Source organism: Ascaphus truei, chromosome 16 (assembly GCF_040206685.1).
Source record: "Ascaphus truei isolate aAscTru1 chromosome 16, aAscTru1.hap1, whole genome shotgun sequence".
Classification (NCBI taxonomy): domain Eukaryota; kingdom Metazoa; phylum Chordata; class Amphibia; order Anura; family Ascaphidae; genus Ascaphus; species Ascaphus truei.
In genome coordinates, this window is record NC_134498.1 from 27,321,213 (window position 1) to 27,338,170 (window position 16,958).

Below are 16,958 nucleotides of genomic sequence, written 5' to 3' on the forward strand. Positions count from 1 at the left end.
ATAGGAACAATGTCATTTTGGTTTTTCCAAAAGCCTGTCCACACATCCTCTCAAAGTGTGTGGGATCTGGGATGTCCTCGTGACCAAATATTTCCTCTACAAAGTGACTCGTAGATAGCGATAGAAATCAGAGTTTGGCAAGTCGTATTGTTCTTGTAAATTTTGGAAATCATTCAATTTGGAATTCAAGAATAGATCAATGATTTTTGTGATACCTTTATTTCTCCAATTATCTAGATAGAATTCCTGATATCCTGGGGGAATTTGTGATGATTCGCTAGTGGGATCATCAGAGATATTTTCTTTTCTGTAAGTTTCAATTTTATTTTGGATGAGTCCCAAATATCACAAGAGTGTCTCAGAATAAGGTTATCTATTACTATATTAGGCCGGTCCTTTCTATCTAGCCACATTATATCCGCCAGCAGCAACGGTAATGTTAAACAAGCCTCTAGTTCCACCCATCTTTTAGTTGTTGGTGGAGTGTGCCATTGTGTCAGCTGGCCCAATTGAGCAGCCTTATAATAGTTGAGGATGTTTGGTGTTAGCTACACCGCCAAGCTCTTTTGGGCGATACAGTATGTCTTTCTTAATTTGTTTTTTTTTATTGTTCCATACAAATATCATAAGGGACATTTGAAAGGTGTTTACATCTTGAGGAGGTACCCTGATCAGGAGAGTATGAATAGATATAAAAGACGCGTCAATATGTTCATCTTAATTGCCTAGATACGTCCCAGCCACGCGATTGGGTATGCAGACCACTGTGTGATTTCTTTCTCCATTTTTTGAAGGAGAGGGCTTTATTAATAGGTTGATATCTTTCGGGAATTGAATACCCAAATATTTAGGGTGTTTTTGGGGCCCATTTAAAGTCACAATTAAGCAGTAATAATTTTGTCGTTTGATGGGGAAGATTAATACTGTAGGCCTCTGATTTTGAATTGTTAATTTTGAATCCCGAGTATAGGCCAAAATCGGACAAAATGCTGAAAAGATTAGGAAGTGACGTTAGGGGCTTGGAGATTAGAATTATATCAGTGAACAGTGCTAACTTAAATTCTTCCTTCGCTATTTTGAATCCCGCTATATCTATAGAGTTTCTTATAGAACAACTAAGTGGCTCTATAGAAAGTGCCAAAAGCAGGGGTGAGAGGGGACATCCTTGCCTGGTTCCGTTTATTATAGGGAATCGATTGGAGAGATGTCCATTAGTCAGTACTGCTGCTGTCGGGGCTTCATATCTTAACCCCTTCATAAATACTGAGCAAAATCTAAAGACCTCAAGTGTTTTAAACATAAAATACTAATCTAGCCTATTGAAGTTTTTTCCCCGTCGAGGCTTAAGACTACCAGCGGTAAGTTTGTTGAGTGGGCTATATGTAGAATATTACTCAGTCTCCTGGTATTATCAGAAGCCCGTCTCTCTGTGATAAAGCCCACTTGATCGGGGTGTATTATTGTAGGCATGAGTGATTTCAGCCTATTAGCCAATACCTTAGCGTAGATTTTTAAGTATAAATTCAGCAGAGATGGGGCGATAACAATCACAATTTAAAGGGTCTCTCCCTTCTTTGTGTATCAATAATATAGTAGCTCGGGACATTTCTTTTGATGGAGTTGACCCTTTTAAAAATGTATGGAATAATTTTGTTAAATGGGGACTTAAGATTGCGCAATTTTTTAAATATTTATTTTATCTGCAATAGACTTGGTAGGGCACACCGTTGCAGAAAGGAGGATAGCTCCAGGATCTTTTGAGCTTTTGTAGTTCTTTTTGACAAGTTATATAGTTTCTCATAGTATTGTTTAAATTCAGTACTTATCTGATTTGGGTCATATATTTCATGGCCATTTTTATTTCTGATTGAGAATATCTGGAACCTTTTTTTTTTCTGATTGAATTTATTTGCTAGGAGGCGATCTGCTTTGTTTCCTTTTTGGTAATATTTTTGTTGCGTCCAACGCATAGCTTTTTCTACTTTATCTAACAGTAGGGAGTTTAGTTGTTCCTTAATTTTGGTCACATTCTCTCTCCACTCTGGATCCACGATGAGCCCCAGCCAACACGTTTCGCTGTGCTGTGTCAATCTGCACAGCGAAACGCGTTGAGTGGGTGTCAGGGTCTCCTAGACGTCATGCTCTTAGCAGTAGTTCCATTCCATGACCACCGGGTGTGCTGCTGATAAGTACTTTTCTTAAAGTTTGGGTCCCTGAAGTTTTTTTTGCTGCAGAGATCAGTGTCCCTTTTTTTGAGGTTTTTTTGTTGCAGTGCCTGGGTTAACCCCTGCAGTACCTGTTGTTGCCATTTTCAGACTTTCATTACCTGGAGACGTATTGTCTCTGAATTTCTGACTGGATCACCGCAGATTTTCAGACTCAAGTTGTTATTTAAGACTGTTACCTTGAATTACTGCTTTCCCTGATTTGACCACTGCTGTTTACAGGGTTCCCATTTCAAAAGACAAAAGTGCTCCCATTATTTGGTTGCCGCATGCTGTGATTTTTCCTGCAATCTGTAGTTCTTTCTATGATTGGTGCTAAGGTTTCAGGTTTCCCTGTAGTTTGTTACTCTGCAACCTATGATATCCCTACGCCTGATGTCTAAAGATTCAAATATAACTACAGGTTTCTCTGTCTGTTTTTCCTTGCTATTTATGATATCTCTGTGACTGATGCTAAGGTCTCAAATCTAAAGATCAGCTCTCCTATCTTGTGTCTCTCTGTGGTGTCTAATATTTCTGTTGTTCATTCTAAGGCCTCGGCTAGGCTCCCTGCTGGCGTGCTGAGGCGCGCTGAGGCTCAGGGAAAGCGGGTGCTTTCCCTGGCCTTGCGGTTGCTTACCGCACGCGCCGTCAGGGGGCGGGCTGGGGGCGGGCTGGGGGCGGGCAGTGACGTCACGGAGCTGGTTCGCCCTCATTGGGCGAACCGCTCACGTGACCGGCCTGTCGCGCCGGCAAGCGGGGGAATTTTAAATTCCCCTAAGACCTACGCTTCCGCGCGCTTGCGGAAGCATAGGTGAGCCCCTACTAAAGCCGCTCTAATTGCAGCTGTAGGGGCTCAGTGCTGAGCGGGAGCGCGCGTTAGCGCGCTTCCGCCAGCAAGCAGGGAACATGGCCGAGGCCTAATGCTTCTACTATAAAGACACATTTCCTCTTTACTGGTGTCTTGGGAAGTTTGGTTTCCCCATCTCTGAAGCTATGGCTCCAACCTTGAAAACAGTTTTGAGCAATAAATGTGAAAACAGTACCACTGATTCTTCAGAACTTCTCAAAGCAAGGAGAAAGAAGAAAAGGAGAGGAGGAAGTTGCTGAAGGAATTAAGGATGAACCTTTAACCCCAGGAAAATCTGCATTTGATGAAAGAGATATGCTGCAGCTTAAGCAACTCGCAGACATCCCTGGAATAGTGGAAGAGAAAAGGGATGTCTTTAACCAAGGAAAGGATGCCCTAACTCGGGCACTTCAGTCTGCATGGAGAGAGATTGATCGTCTCCATGAATGCTTAGATAAAGAGGAAGAGGCCATTAAAAAAGTGTCTGTCCTCGGCAATTGCTAAACACGTATTATAGGAGAAAGAAAAGCACCAGTTGGAGAGTGAACTGGTTGTCATGTCAGGTGAGCTGGAGAGGGCATACGCTGATGCTGCCGAGGATCAGCGTCTCGCTACTAAAAGTAACGAATTCCTGGAAATCTCTATGAAGGAAATTGACAGGCTTAATACAGAGCTTGAAACCTCTCAAAAGGGATTTCACAAGCTTAGCACAGCGCTGGAAGCATCTCAGAAAGAAGTTCACAGGTTAAACACAGAGCTGTGTACAGTGAGGGATGCCTATGAGATGGTCCTAAGGGACAAAGAGTAAGTAAAGCAAGGGAACATAAGCCTGAAGGAAGAAAGTTTCCAGACTGCTAGCAAAGTAAAGATGCTGCAAGAACATTTGAGTACCCAGTGTGTCCCCAAAGAGCAGCATGAGGATCTGAAGGCCACACTGAGCATAACCAGAGCCTCGCTGGAGGAGGAGCTTAGAGGCCAGGTAACCCTGTATGAGAGGGAGCACAAGGCGGTCCAGAAACTGAAGCAAGAGTTAGAGGAGCAGAGATACTGCTCCACCCCTAACAGTCAGTACACCCAGGAGAAAGAGACCTGGAAAAGGCAGGCTGCTGAGACCCAAGCAAAGGAATTGGCAGAGCTCCAAGACGTGATGAGGGATGCATGGAAGCAAGCTCAAAATGATCACAGTGAAGAGATGAAAGCCCTGAGAGGAGAATTGCAAAATACACTCAGCCAGGGGTCTCTCGCTGAGGAGTGGGAATTGCAGCAACGCCTAAAAATGGAAGAGCTAAAGCTGGCAGCTAAACACACCTCAGTAACTCACAGCGCTGCAGATCGCTGAGCTCAAGACACAGCTTGCCAAAAAGGTGGAGAGAGAGGAGGTGTCAATCTGTCATGTGGCTGGCCTGACACTGCGCTATGAGGACAAAATGGCCGGTGCCTGCAAATTATTGGACCGCACAGCTCGTGAGAAGGCCCGGCTGGAGCTGGACAAGGTCTGGGAGGAGTACCAGCAGCTGCAGATCAGAAATAAAGAAAATGAAACACATTTAAGCTTGAGTCAGCTGGGAGATATGGAGTCGCGACTCAACGCCAAAGAAGCTGAACTGACAACTGCATTGAGTGGGAAAGAAGTGCAGGAGGACAGCCTCAGGAGCTGAAAACTCAAATAGCTGGTCTTAATGAGAATTTAAGTGATACCACAAAACGGCAGTCACAAAAAGAGATCACGGAGTGAACTTAATGTCCATATTGACTCGTTTGGAGAGTTTGATGCACCCGTTCCTGAGGCCCATGTTCCTGATGTCCATTCCCCTGTGATTGAATTGAACATACCCATTGGGAAGTTCATGATTCCAAAATTAAAAGTTATGTTGGTCGCAAAAAGTGACCACGGAAAGTGAACTATATGTCCCCACTGACACATGTGAAGAGCCTGGTGTATCTGTTCCCGATGCCCCTGCTATGATGTTAGACGGACCCCTTGTGAAGTTCCTTGCTATGCTTAATGTACCCGATGCTGATGCCTACTGTGATGTGGATAAATGCACCTCTCACAGATTTCCCATCAGCACTTGACGTACACATTAAATTGGCATTTCATCAAGGTTTCCCTGAAGAGCCTGGAGGGTTGTCCGGAGTTGTTGCTGATTCCTATGTTCCTGCGAAACATGGAGTGTTTTCCGAAGGCCATCGTGAGTCGGCTTTCCATCAGGGACACCCCGCTAAACCTGGAGGGTCGTCAGGAGGATCTACTGGCTCCTCTGCTCCTGCTGTGAAGACAAGCGTACGTTCTTCCGTTTATCTACAAGTATCTGATGCGTCCTCTGCTGAGCGTGTGACTTACTCTGCAAAGTCAAGCTTATTGCTTACAGATTCTCTGGCTTTTGGGTTGATGCATCCTGACATTCAACTGTTCCGAGAGAATTGAATTCCTTTGTCTGCTTTCTGGTGGACTTTTTCAGTCTGTATCTGTGAAGTACCCTCTGCCCGCTGACAAACCACCAGAGGTGGGTCACCTTGAGTCCACTTTTCATCAAGGCCTCCGGGAAGAGCCTGGAGGATCGTCCGGAGAATGCTCTCGAGAGGGGGGAGTAATGTCAGGGTCTCCTAGACATCCTGCTCCTAGCAGTAGTTCCTTTCCTTGTCCACCGGGTGTGCTGCTGCTTTCTGTCTGCTCTGGGGTTTGTCTGTTTGTCTGGATGTCTGTTTCCTGCTAGTAAGTCCCAGACCTGTACCTGCTCCGTAGTCTCAGTTCCTGCTCCCCTGCCCAGTTCCTGCTCCCGTCCTTTTGCTGAACCTCTGCATGTTGCCATGACGATCCTGCTTGTTGCCTGCCACTGACCCCTGCTTGCCCACGACGATCCGACTTGCCGCTTCCCACCAACCTCAGCCCTTGACCCCAACAATCTTGCCTGCTCCCGCTGTTCCGGCCACGAGGTCCTACCCGCTCCTGGTGTCTCCCTCGTGACAGTAGGGCTCATCGTGGATCCGGAGAGAAGAGAGAGAATCCACTGTCGGCGGAGACCTACAGGCGAATCAACGCTAACCGGAAGTGATGCCAGACATCAACGACGGATGCAGAGGGAATCGGAGGAGTTTCGTATACAGCAGCGATGAGATCGCGACTTACTGCACACCATAAGAACTTGCTATACCCTGCCCTCCTATCACTGACATAGTGTAAACCTCCATTTTGCGAGTGTTTTGTTTTAATATATTCATTTTAAAGTTGATCTGCACCATGGCTCTTTTTTCTTATCTTTGAGATCCAAGACCACATGCATCACTGTATCCAGTAACCACTGTGACAGATCACTGCCTATTTTACCGGCTCCATTATGAGTAGGACATTTATAGCCTCTTATTTGAACTTTTATATGTATATTTCTTTGCATTATTGCACTATGTGATTTTCTTTATTACATGGCACTTTTTCATCACTCCTCTGGTGTTTGGAGGATATGAGTGTGTTATGGGGCCTGTTTCATCAATTTTAAGATTATGGGGTACATTAAAATCGCCTATTATTTTTCATTTTTTTAGTTTGTCTAATTTATCTATTACTTCTTTGAAAAATATGAATTGGTCTGTGTTAGGGGTGTAAACATTTACTAGAGTTACTTGTACAAGATCAAGGAGACCTGTTACCATTACAAATCGACCCTCTGTCTGCTTTGACTGTTTCAATTTGGAAGTTAATCGTTTTTTGAATTAGTATTGCTACCCCACATTTTTTCGTATTTGATGAGGCTTGGATAATCAATGGGAAGTGTTTGCAGGTTAACAATTTTTGGTCTTTGGGATAGCAAGTGAGTTTCCTGCAACATAGCTACCCCCGCTTCCATTCTCATCATCTCAGCTAGGACAAGTCTACGTTTTTTGGGGGGTATTTAATACTCTGATATTTTGAGAAATGATTTTCAGCCCCATCTGATGAGATGGTTCGGAAATATTAATGTGGTGTTTATTTTTTTGGAAGGCGTGTGGTGATTGAAAGGGTGACAAAAATAAAAAGGGGTTGGACTGGAAGGGATTCCCAGATCCACAGTTAAAAAAAAACTAGGACGTGAGTTCAGCTGCAAAAAAGAAGGCAGCATCCTCATACTATTCACCACCCTGCGCCTGGGGACCTTTGCCTCCACGCAGGACCATATCTGTCCTCGGCCATGGCCTACTGGACAGAATTGTTAATGATCTGGATTGAGCCGAGTTTGTTCTTTTTTATTTTTTTTTTTGATCCATAGATCTATACTCAGTCTAATACCCACAGCTCACCCAGATTCTGTGATAGGGAACACATCAAACATATTGTTGTTATTTCAAAACGAAAACCTTTGAACAATCAAACTTTCAAACATTTTAACCTTCTTGGAGTCTAAAGCTCCCAGATCAGAGGAAAGGATGGGGTGATCGGGTGGCAGCCGCTAACATGTTGGAAAGCCCCCCACATGGGATATTGATGCACCTTTGTGGCTAGGTATGAATAGTCTCAGGGGATTCTACTTGGTTCTGGAGGAATCAACTTTGCTTGATTGGGCTTCCGCTTGTCTCTAGCAACTGTGGACCAGTCTGCCGGTGGGCGTTTGGTTCCGGGCCCTGTAGACCCAGATGTAGCAGTAAAGCTCTGCCTTCCTCGCTGGTTGCCACAGACTTAGTTTGACCATTGCGTGACACAATCACCCTACAGGGGAAACCCCATCTATATCTTATTTGGTGTTTACGCAAACTAGAGGTGGTTTCAGCGAGGTTTCGCCTTTTCTGGAGAGTAGCTGGTGCTAGGTCGGCGAAAATTTGTAATAGGTCATCTTGCAAAGTCACTGGTGCGGAGACTCTTGTAGCTTTTAAGATGGCTTCTTTAATCTTATAAAAGTGAAGTCTGACCACCACGTCTCTTGGCTTGGAGGGGTCGACGTACCTTGACTTTAGCACCCTGTGCACCCAATCCATAGCTAGGTGGTCAGGGTCTGACTCTGGAAGAAGCTTAGTTGAAATTGATCCAGTTACTTAGAACAATATTTATCTGGTATGTTTTTTATACGCAGGTTATTGCGCCGGGACCTATTTTCACTGTCATCGGCCTTTTCAAATAAAGTGTCCACTTGTCTGCGTAGTAACAATATTTCTTGGTCAGCTGCTGACTCCCTTCTAGGCTGCGCTCCACTGTGTCAGTCCTTTCCCCCAGGGCTGTCAGTTCTGCTTTAAATTTGCTCATAGACCTATCCAACTCAGTGTGAAAGGTCTCTTTTAGTTCAGATTTTAGGTCCTGCACAAGGGAGAGCATATCTTGCCTTGTTAGTGGTGTCTGCAGTACCTCACTCCCGTCTGATCCAGGCTTTGGTCTGCCTCATGGGGAGCTGCCATCTTGGAAAGCTGTTGTTCCTGACGTCAGTTTCTTAAAGAAACTGGAGGTGTCCTGGGTGGTCGCGCGCCGCGCTTTTGCTGCCATCTCTCACGGAGGGTTTAACGGTTGCCAGCTGTGGTTGAATCTCCCTTCTGGGAGGTTTGGATGTACTGTATTCTCGGGCTCCGGTGTGCACGATCGCCGACTGAGCTCCTCTAGGCTGCGGCCATCTTGTTTGCGCTTCAAATTTCCATTATTTATAGAAGACTTTTGAAGATCGGGTCATTAATAAACCAAATGTCTGAAAAGACAGACTTTATAACAGGGGCGTCTAACTCCAGTCCTCAAGGGCTACTAACAGGTCAGGTTTTCAGGATATCCCTGCTTCAGCACAGGTGGCCCAGTCTTCCACTGAGCCACCTGTGCTGAAGCAGGGATATCATGAAAACCTGACCTGTTGGTGCCCTAGAGGACTGGCGTTGGCTGCCCCTGCTTTATAAAGACTTTCTGAACTGGTAAGAGATGAATTCCGTTTGATGAATAACTGTAAGTAATCGGAACGCGTGCCCAGCGGCGTGCTTCCTCCTTATCTGCTGCTTCCCAGCCTCCCGCGCACCTAAGGCACGTTCTATAGCTCCGTGCGCGGATTTGTAGTTGGCTGACGTTAGTCAGCCTTTCTATAGAAGGGCCGCGCGCATGCACGGCAGGGAGAAGGGAGCCGACAGACAGCGGCGAAGATGAGGAAATTCATCTTTTCGTGCCGCTGCCTGCTCGTGTGTGCGCATTAATCTAATAATTTTTTTATTTTGAACAATATTTTTTTTTTAATCTTATACTATATTAGTGAAAGCACTGTATGTTTGCCTGCCTGGATGTCCGGTGTCCCTAGGGGAAATCTCATTGGTCCCTTGGGCCGCCCGCCCCCGCACACCTCTCATTGGCCTGAGGCGGAGTGACGGGCCAAAAAAAACACACCCACACACACACACACACACACACACACACACAGTGTCACCACACACACACAGTGTCACCACACACACAGAGTGTCACACACACACACACACACACACACACACACAGTGTCACACACACACACACAGTGTCACACACACACACACACACACACACACACACCTCCCTGAACATCGTGACCCGCGCGCACCTCCTCCTCTCCCCGTGTCTCCCGCGCTTTCACCCCGCTCCCCCCCCCCCCCCCGGCGCCGCTACAGTCAGCGGGACACACACTATTATTACCCCTTCAGCGCCCCCCCCCACCCAGTGTCAGCGGCCGTGCGAGACCCCCCCTCTATATCTCCCACCTCTCCCCCCCACACATATACATGCCCCCCCCTCCCCGGCGCTCACAACTCACCCCCCTCCCCGGCGGGGGAACAGCCAGTGGCCAGGCAGCCTGCCTCGCGGCACCGAGTGCCCAAGATGGCGGCGGCCTCACTCGCGGCGGCGGCCGGAAGCCTCCCTGTTTCCCGCGCTTTCAGTCCCCCCCCCCCCCCCCCCGGCGCCGCTACAGTCAGCGGGGGAGCGAGCGCCCGGGACACAGCGGGGGAGCGGCCACAACACGCTGCCTCCCGCCTCAGATCCACGTGGGACCTGCCGGACGGGTGAGTGAGCGGCCTTCACTTCACCCACCCCTCACCCCCTTCACCTCCCCTCACCCACTCCTCACCTCCCCTCACTCCACTTCCCCTCCCCTCCACCCCCCCTTCACCTCCCTCCACCCCCCCTTCACCTCCCCTCCACCCCCCCTTCACCTCCCCTCCACCCTCCTTCACCTCCCCTCCACCCTCCTTCACCTCCCCTCCACCCTCCTTCACCTCCCCTCCACCCCGCTTCACCTCCCCTCCACCCGCTTCACCTCCCCTCCACCCCGCTTCACCTCCCTCCACCCCCCCCTTCACCTCCCCTCCACCCCCCCCCCCCCTTCACCTCCCCTCCACCCCCCCCCTTCACCTCCCCTCCAGTGTCAGTGTCTCCCCGATACCCCCCCCCCCCGGCACCGCTACAGTCAGCGGGGAAGCGGAACGAGCGAGCGCCCGGGACACAGCGGGGGAGCGGCCACAACACGCTGCCTCCCGCCTCAGATCCACGTGGGACCTGCCGGACGGGTGAGTGAGCGGCCTTCACTTCACCTCCCCTCACCCTCCCCTCACCCCCTTCACCTCCCCTCACCCCCCTTCACCTCCCCTCACCCTCCCCTCACCCCCTTCACCTCCCCTCACCCCCCTTCACCTCCCCTTACCCACCCCTCACCTCCCCTCACCCACCCCTCACCTCCCCTCACCCCCTTCACCTCCCCTCACCCCCCTTCACCTCCCCTTCACCTCCCCTCACTCCACTTCCCCTCCCTTCCACATCCCCTTCACCTCCCCTCCACCCTCCTTCACCTCCCCTCCACCCCGCTTCACCTCCCCTCCACCCCGCTTCACCTCCCCTCCACCCCCCTTCACCTCTCCTCCACCCCCCTTCACCTGCCCTCCACCCCCCTTCACCTCCCCTTCACCTCCCCTCCACCCCCCTTCACCTCCCCGCCCTCCCCGCCACCCCCCCGCCCTCCCCGCCACCCCCCCTTCACCTCCCCTCCACCCCCCCTTCACCTCCCCTCCACCCCCCCTTCACCTCCCCTCCACCCTTCACCTCCCCTCCCCCCCCCTCACCTACCCTTCACCTCCACTCCACCCCCCCCTTCACCTCCACTCCACACCCCTTCACCTCCCCGCCACCCCCCCCTTCACCTCCCCGCCACCCCCCCCTTCACCTCCCCGCCACCCCCCCCCTTCACCTCCCCGCCACCCCCCCTTCACCCCCCCTTCACCTCCCCGCCACCCCCCCCTTCACCTCCCCGCCACCCCCCTCCACCTCCCCTTCACCTCCTCTACACCCCCCCTTCACCTCCACACCACCTTCACCTCCCCTCCACACCCCCTTCACCTCCCCTCCACACCCCTTCACCTCCCCTCCACCCCCCTTCACCTCCCCTCCACCCCCCTTCACCTCCCCTCCACCCCCCTTCCCACCACCTCCCCCCCTTCCCACCGCCTCCCCCCCCCTTCCCACCGCCTCCCCCCCCCTTCCCACCGCCTCCCCCCCCTTCCCACCGCCTCCCCCACTTCCCACCGCCTCCCCCCCCTTCCCACCGCCTCCCCCCCCCCTTCCCATCGCCTCCTCCCCCCCCCTTCCCACCGCCTCCTCCCCCCCCCTTCCCACCGCCTCCTCCCCCCCCTTCCCACCGCCTCCCCCCTTCCCACCGCCTCCCCCCCCCCTTCCCACCGCATCCCCCCCCCCTTCCCACCGCCTCCCCCCCCCTTCCCACCGCCTCCCCCCCCCCTTCCCACCGCCTCCCCCTTCACGCCACCTCCCCCCTCCTCCCCCTTCACACCACCTCCCCCCTCCTCCCCCTTCACACCACCTCCCACCTCCCCCCACCCGCCGCACGCATTCAACAGACAACCCACCCACTCGACACACACCTGCCGCATCCTGCCCCTACGCAACAATATCACTGACCAGCTATCACCCGCACTCGCCACACACCCGCCGCCTCACACCCTAGCAGGATCCCAACCCACAGCCAGCACTCACTACCCACGCGCCACCCGTACTGAACACCCATCCGCCGCCTCACACCCTAGGAAGACACACGCCTCACATTTTCACATCACTTATGTCACCAAAATATACATTGTACTGTGGTGTGTTTACAATAAACCATTTTTTTACAACATCGTATTACATTTTCTTCCATCTTTCTTTTCAACATTATTATGAAACCTTTACAACAAATAGTCGTATTCCACGATTTATAAATAATACTACCTATTACGCATTTACATCCCGGGCAACGCCGGGTCTCTCAGCTAGTAAATAATAAATCTCACTCTACTCACTCACGAAAAGCATGCAGCGCTTTCGCATAGGCACGCACGGCCGCATGCTGTATAGAACGGCCCTTACAGAGCGTGCGCACCCACGCAGAGTTTAAGGTTCCTACGGAGCTTGGCTCCCCCCCCCCCGATTGCGACACGTGGTGCTTCCCAGCTACGTGTCAAGACTCCTCATCTTGCTCACCTGTCTCCTGCACCTCACATCCTATCCCCCCCGTCTTATTGGACTCTCGCACACATATATAATGTATGCTCAGCTCTCTCACTCCTTCTTTGGCTGAGCATAGTTCTTTGTAGCCTTGCTGTTCCCACGTCCCAGTTCCTGTTGCCTTGCCTGCCTCTGTGTTTGATCTCCTGTGTACCGACCTGGTTAGACTTTGGACCCTTCTCTGGATATCGACCTCAGCTTGCCTCTGACCTTCCGTATCTCTCCATCCCTGACCGTGGCACACGAACAACGACTATCCTACTGGCTCCAACCCCTTGACCACAGCACCCAGCTACCGACTACTCTCCTGGCTCCAACCTCGGCAAGTATCAGGACCATTCTACTATCTCAATCCCGACCCGGCTAACCTTGACTATCCACTCTCCAGACATGCCTCCGCTGCTGTGGGTGGCATGTTCTATACTCTCCCACCTCAGTACCAGGGTCCCGCCTTCTTCGTGGTGAGCGCTAGCGTTACAATAACCTCCTAAAGAAATGAGCCCCGGTTTCTGTATTTGGACAATTTATTTGCAGAAGGAACATAACAAAGGTTTAACAGAGAACGTGTGCGCTATACTAGTTTTTTGTGCAACCCCAGAATAATCCAATTATTGGCCAGGAAACATTCAGAAAAGCGTTTAACCTAATAACACAAACTGAAAGCGAAGTGGTACAATGTGATACTTGGCCATTAGGTAATTACACTTGGTATAGATATTAAACTGTAAAATAATGTGGAAACAAAGAACATTTCAGATTATAGGAATCAGTATAAAATATCCTGTGTTCAATGCATGCAAACTAGTCTGCGCATTTACCAAACAGGAGTAAAGTATACCTTCAAATTAGTGTCTACAAAGGACAAGTTAAAATATACACATGCAGTTTACAGAAATCATTTCTACTGTACAATAATACAAATAATTACCATGCATCAAAACACAGACCTGTTGAAATAACAAACCGTGTGCAAAATATGTCAAAGAAACTCTTAGTATGCAGAAGGTCCAACAATTAGGGTCTTATTTACTATCTGGCCGGTTGGTGCTGATTGGCATGACACTTGTGCTGAAGCACTGGTACAATAAAGGTTCGCCTTTGAGTGTATTGTATACATTGTCATTAGAAGCAAACACAGCTTTGCTGGACCACTCGCAAGCATGAGGAATTATCATAAGGCCGCGATTATAGTTGCTGCGTGCGCGCGAACATGCACTAGGCTGGAGGCAACAGGGAGGCTTGGCGGCGACGTGGCCGTGATGTCACGTGAGCGTTTGCCCTCATTGCTGAAGTGCTCATGTGACGCGAAAAAAACTTTTTGTATTTTCAGAAATCGGTTGCGCGCTCTGTGGCCTGCCTCATCGAGTTACGGCCTTTTTTTCGCGGCGCACAGCCACTATAATTGCGACCTAGGATTGCCCAATTGGTCAGTAAATAACCTGCCATAGTGCCAAGATTCGCGCTCTAAAGGCGTTATTCACGAGGTCCCGTGCTGGTTAGTCAATGGCAGTTAACACCGGATTTGGTGCGTTAACCCACAACAGACCATAGTGAATAATCTCGCTAAGATGGGGAAGATAACAGGTTTGTGTGTGCAGTTACATAATCTTAAAGTAAAACTAAAAACATACTGAACTATACAATGTGAATAAATACGACTCTCTTTCTACATCACAGAATAGTGTCAGCACTGCACAAGAATAAATGCTGACACAGACGACAGAAGTGGGACCACACTGGCAATATATTACATAGTAGATGAGGTTGAAAAAAAAAGACATGTCCATCAAGTTAAACCTATACTAAATTTAGATATAGCCACTTCAATTTTAATGAGAAAGCATCGAAATATACAATAATATACCATAGCATAGATGCTGGGATGAATGAGGAACACTCCCTCTTCTATGATACTGTGCTGTATAAGAATAAGTGACATTATAATAAATATTCCTTTAATATAATAAAATAGTATGAGATTTAATAATAATTCAATAATATATTATACACTAGTAGAAGACTACATAGCAATGCAATATATATTAGTTTAAAAATAAATATATTATTGTATAAGGATAAATAAGAATATTACAATAATAATAGCAGACCTTCCAGCATTTGGCACATAAAAATAGGTACATGTTATTTGTTATCGCACTGTGGATAGACACGTTTCTGAACAAATTACCCCTCCGAACGAAGCCGAATAACATGTGCAATTTGCTATATGCAAAAATCATATTGCCAATATAATAAGTGTATGTATGGATTCATTTCTATATACATATATACACACACAGTCCCTCCTGCCCAGCTGATCATTAGCACTGGGGTGCTAAACACCAGTCCTCAAGACCTCCCAACAGGTTAGGTTTTCAGAATATCCCCGCTTCAGTACAGGTTGCTCAGTCCTCCGATTGAGCTACCTGACCTTTTGGGGAGGGGGGGGGGGGGTCGTCTTGAACTGGAGTTGAGCACCCCTGCATTAGCAGATAAGTCACCAATCCCCCAACTGCTTTAATTATCTGAAGCTGCAGCCCCTGACAGAAATAGAGATAGAGGCAGCACATCAAAACCAGGTACATACAGTGCCTAGCAAATAGCTGCAGGTGTAGGGCATGTCATTGAGAGGACAATAGTGTGGAACGATGTGGGGGACAGAATTATTGCATTAATGGATAACAATAAGACTAAAGTAACATTTGGGGGAGGGGGATCTCTATGTATCAAACAAATCCCAGTGAAATTAATGAGATTTTCCCCCTGGGAGACACCTTCTGCGCTTTGTTTTACCCCCAGGATTTTGCCCATAGATAGATACACACACAGATAGATAGATAGACAGATAGACAGATACACAGATAGATAGATAGATAGATAGATAGATAGATAGATAGATAGATAGATAGATAGATAGATAGATAGATAGATACTATGAGCAGGCCTGAGAGCTCAGGATCCTGTAAACCAGATGCAGATAACACTGCGGGTTCCTCCTCTCACACACACCCGGGCTGCAGGGAAGCTCCCTGTCCCCCTCCCCCCACACACACCCGAGCTGCAGGGAAGCTCCCTGTCCCCCTCCCCCCACACACACCGAGCTGCAGGGAAGCTCCCTGTCCCCCTCCCCCCACACACACCCGAGCTGCAGTGAAGCTCCCTGTCCCGTCCCCCCACACACCTGGGCTGCAAGGAAGCTCCCTGTCCCCTCTACACACACACACACAGACCCGGGCTGCAGGGAGGAAGCTCCATGTCCCCCCCCTGACACACTGCAGGGAAGCTCCCGGTCTCCCCCCACACACTGCAGGGAAGCTCCCGGTCTCCCCCCAAACACTGCAGGGAGGCTCCCTGTCCCCCCTCACACACGCCGACATTTTGTTTTCCGCCATTTTCTCTCTCTTCGCACAGTCTGTACCGGGGACAAACCTCCCCTCAGTGTAGCCCAGGAAGGGGGGGGGGGTGTATCACCCCCAGCTCGGGGTGTGGGTGCCAGGCCCAGGCCTCCCCCGCCCGTGCGGCCTTCCCGAGGCCTACCTGCCGCACCTCACCTCGCCTACCTGGGGGCCCCGGGCCGTCCGTTCCCGCGGCGGTCTCCGGCGGCGGGGGTCCGGTGAGGGGGGTCCCGGGCAGGGTGAAGGGGTCCCGGGCGGAGACACACAGGAGAATGGCGGCGGCCTCCTCCTCCTCCCCAGCCGGCCGCGTTACGTCACAGGCGGCGGCGGCACTCAGAGCGGGGGAGACGGAGGGAGGGGAGGAGGCAGCGCCGCACTCACCCAGTGCTCACCTCACTCACCCTGCTAACCCCGGGCCCCTGCATCACTCACCCAGTGCTCACCTCACTCACCCTGCTAACCCCGGGCCCCTGCATCACTCACCCAGCGCTCACCTCACTCACCCTGCTAACCCCGGGCCGCTGCATCACTCACCGGCTCACCTCACTCACCCTGCTAACCCCGGGCCGCTGCATCACTCACCTTCTCACCTCACTCACCCAGCGCCTCACCTCACGTCCCTCCTAACCCTAAGCCCCTGCCTCACTCACCCAGCGTCTCACCTCACTCCCCTCCTAACCCCAAGTCCCTGCCTCACTCACCGGCTCACACTCGCCTTCCACTGAGCCTCACCCACCGGCTCACACTCACCCGCCTAACCCCCGGGCCAAACCGGCAACCTCGCTCACCGACACGCTCCCCTCTCACTCACCATCCACTGAGCCTCACCCCCCCACTCACCTTCCACCCCCCACTCACCTTCCACCACCCCCACTCACCTTCCACCCCCCCACACTCACCTTCCACCCCCCCACACTCACCTTCCACCCCCCCACTCACCTTCCACCCTTCCACCTCACCTTCCACCCCCCCCCACTCACCTTCCAACCCCCCCCCCCCACTCACCTTCCAACCCCCCCACTCACCTTCCACCCCCCCACTCACCTTCCACCCCCCAC

The 16,958-nt window shown here is 50.5% G+C and overlaps 1 protein-coding gene across 5 annotated transcripts in view; it reads right to left on the reverse strand.

The window, feature by feature from the left end:
* ZNF711 (zinc finger protein 711) overlaps positions 1 to 16,327 on the reverse strand; it is a 30,389-nt gene extending 14,062 nt beyond the window's left edge. The window contains exon 1 of one of the 5 annotated variants that reach the window (XM_075572865.1): positions 16,066 to 16,327. The gene's annotated coding sequence lies outside the window, so the exon portion shown is untranslated. Of the gene's footprint in view, positions 1 to 16,056 lie in introns of all 5 variants that reach the window. The other 4 variants (XM_075572868.1, XM_075572864.1, XM_075572863.1 and 1 more) reach the window with 4 other exon arrangements.
* Between the last annotated feature and the right edge of the window lie 631 nt (positions 16,328 to 16,958).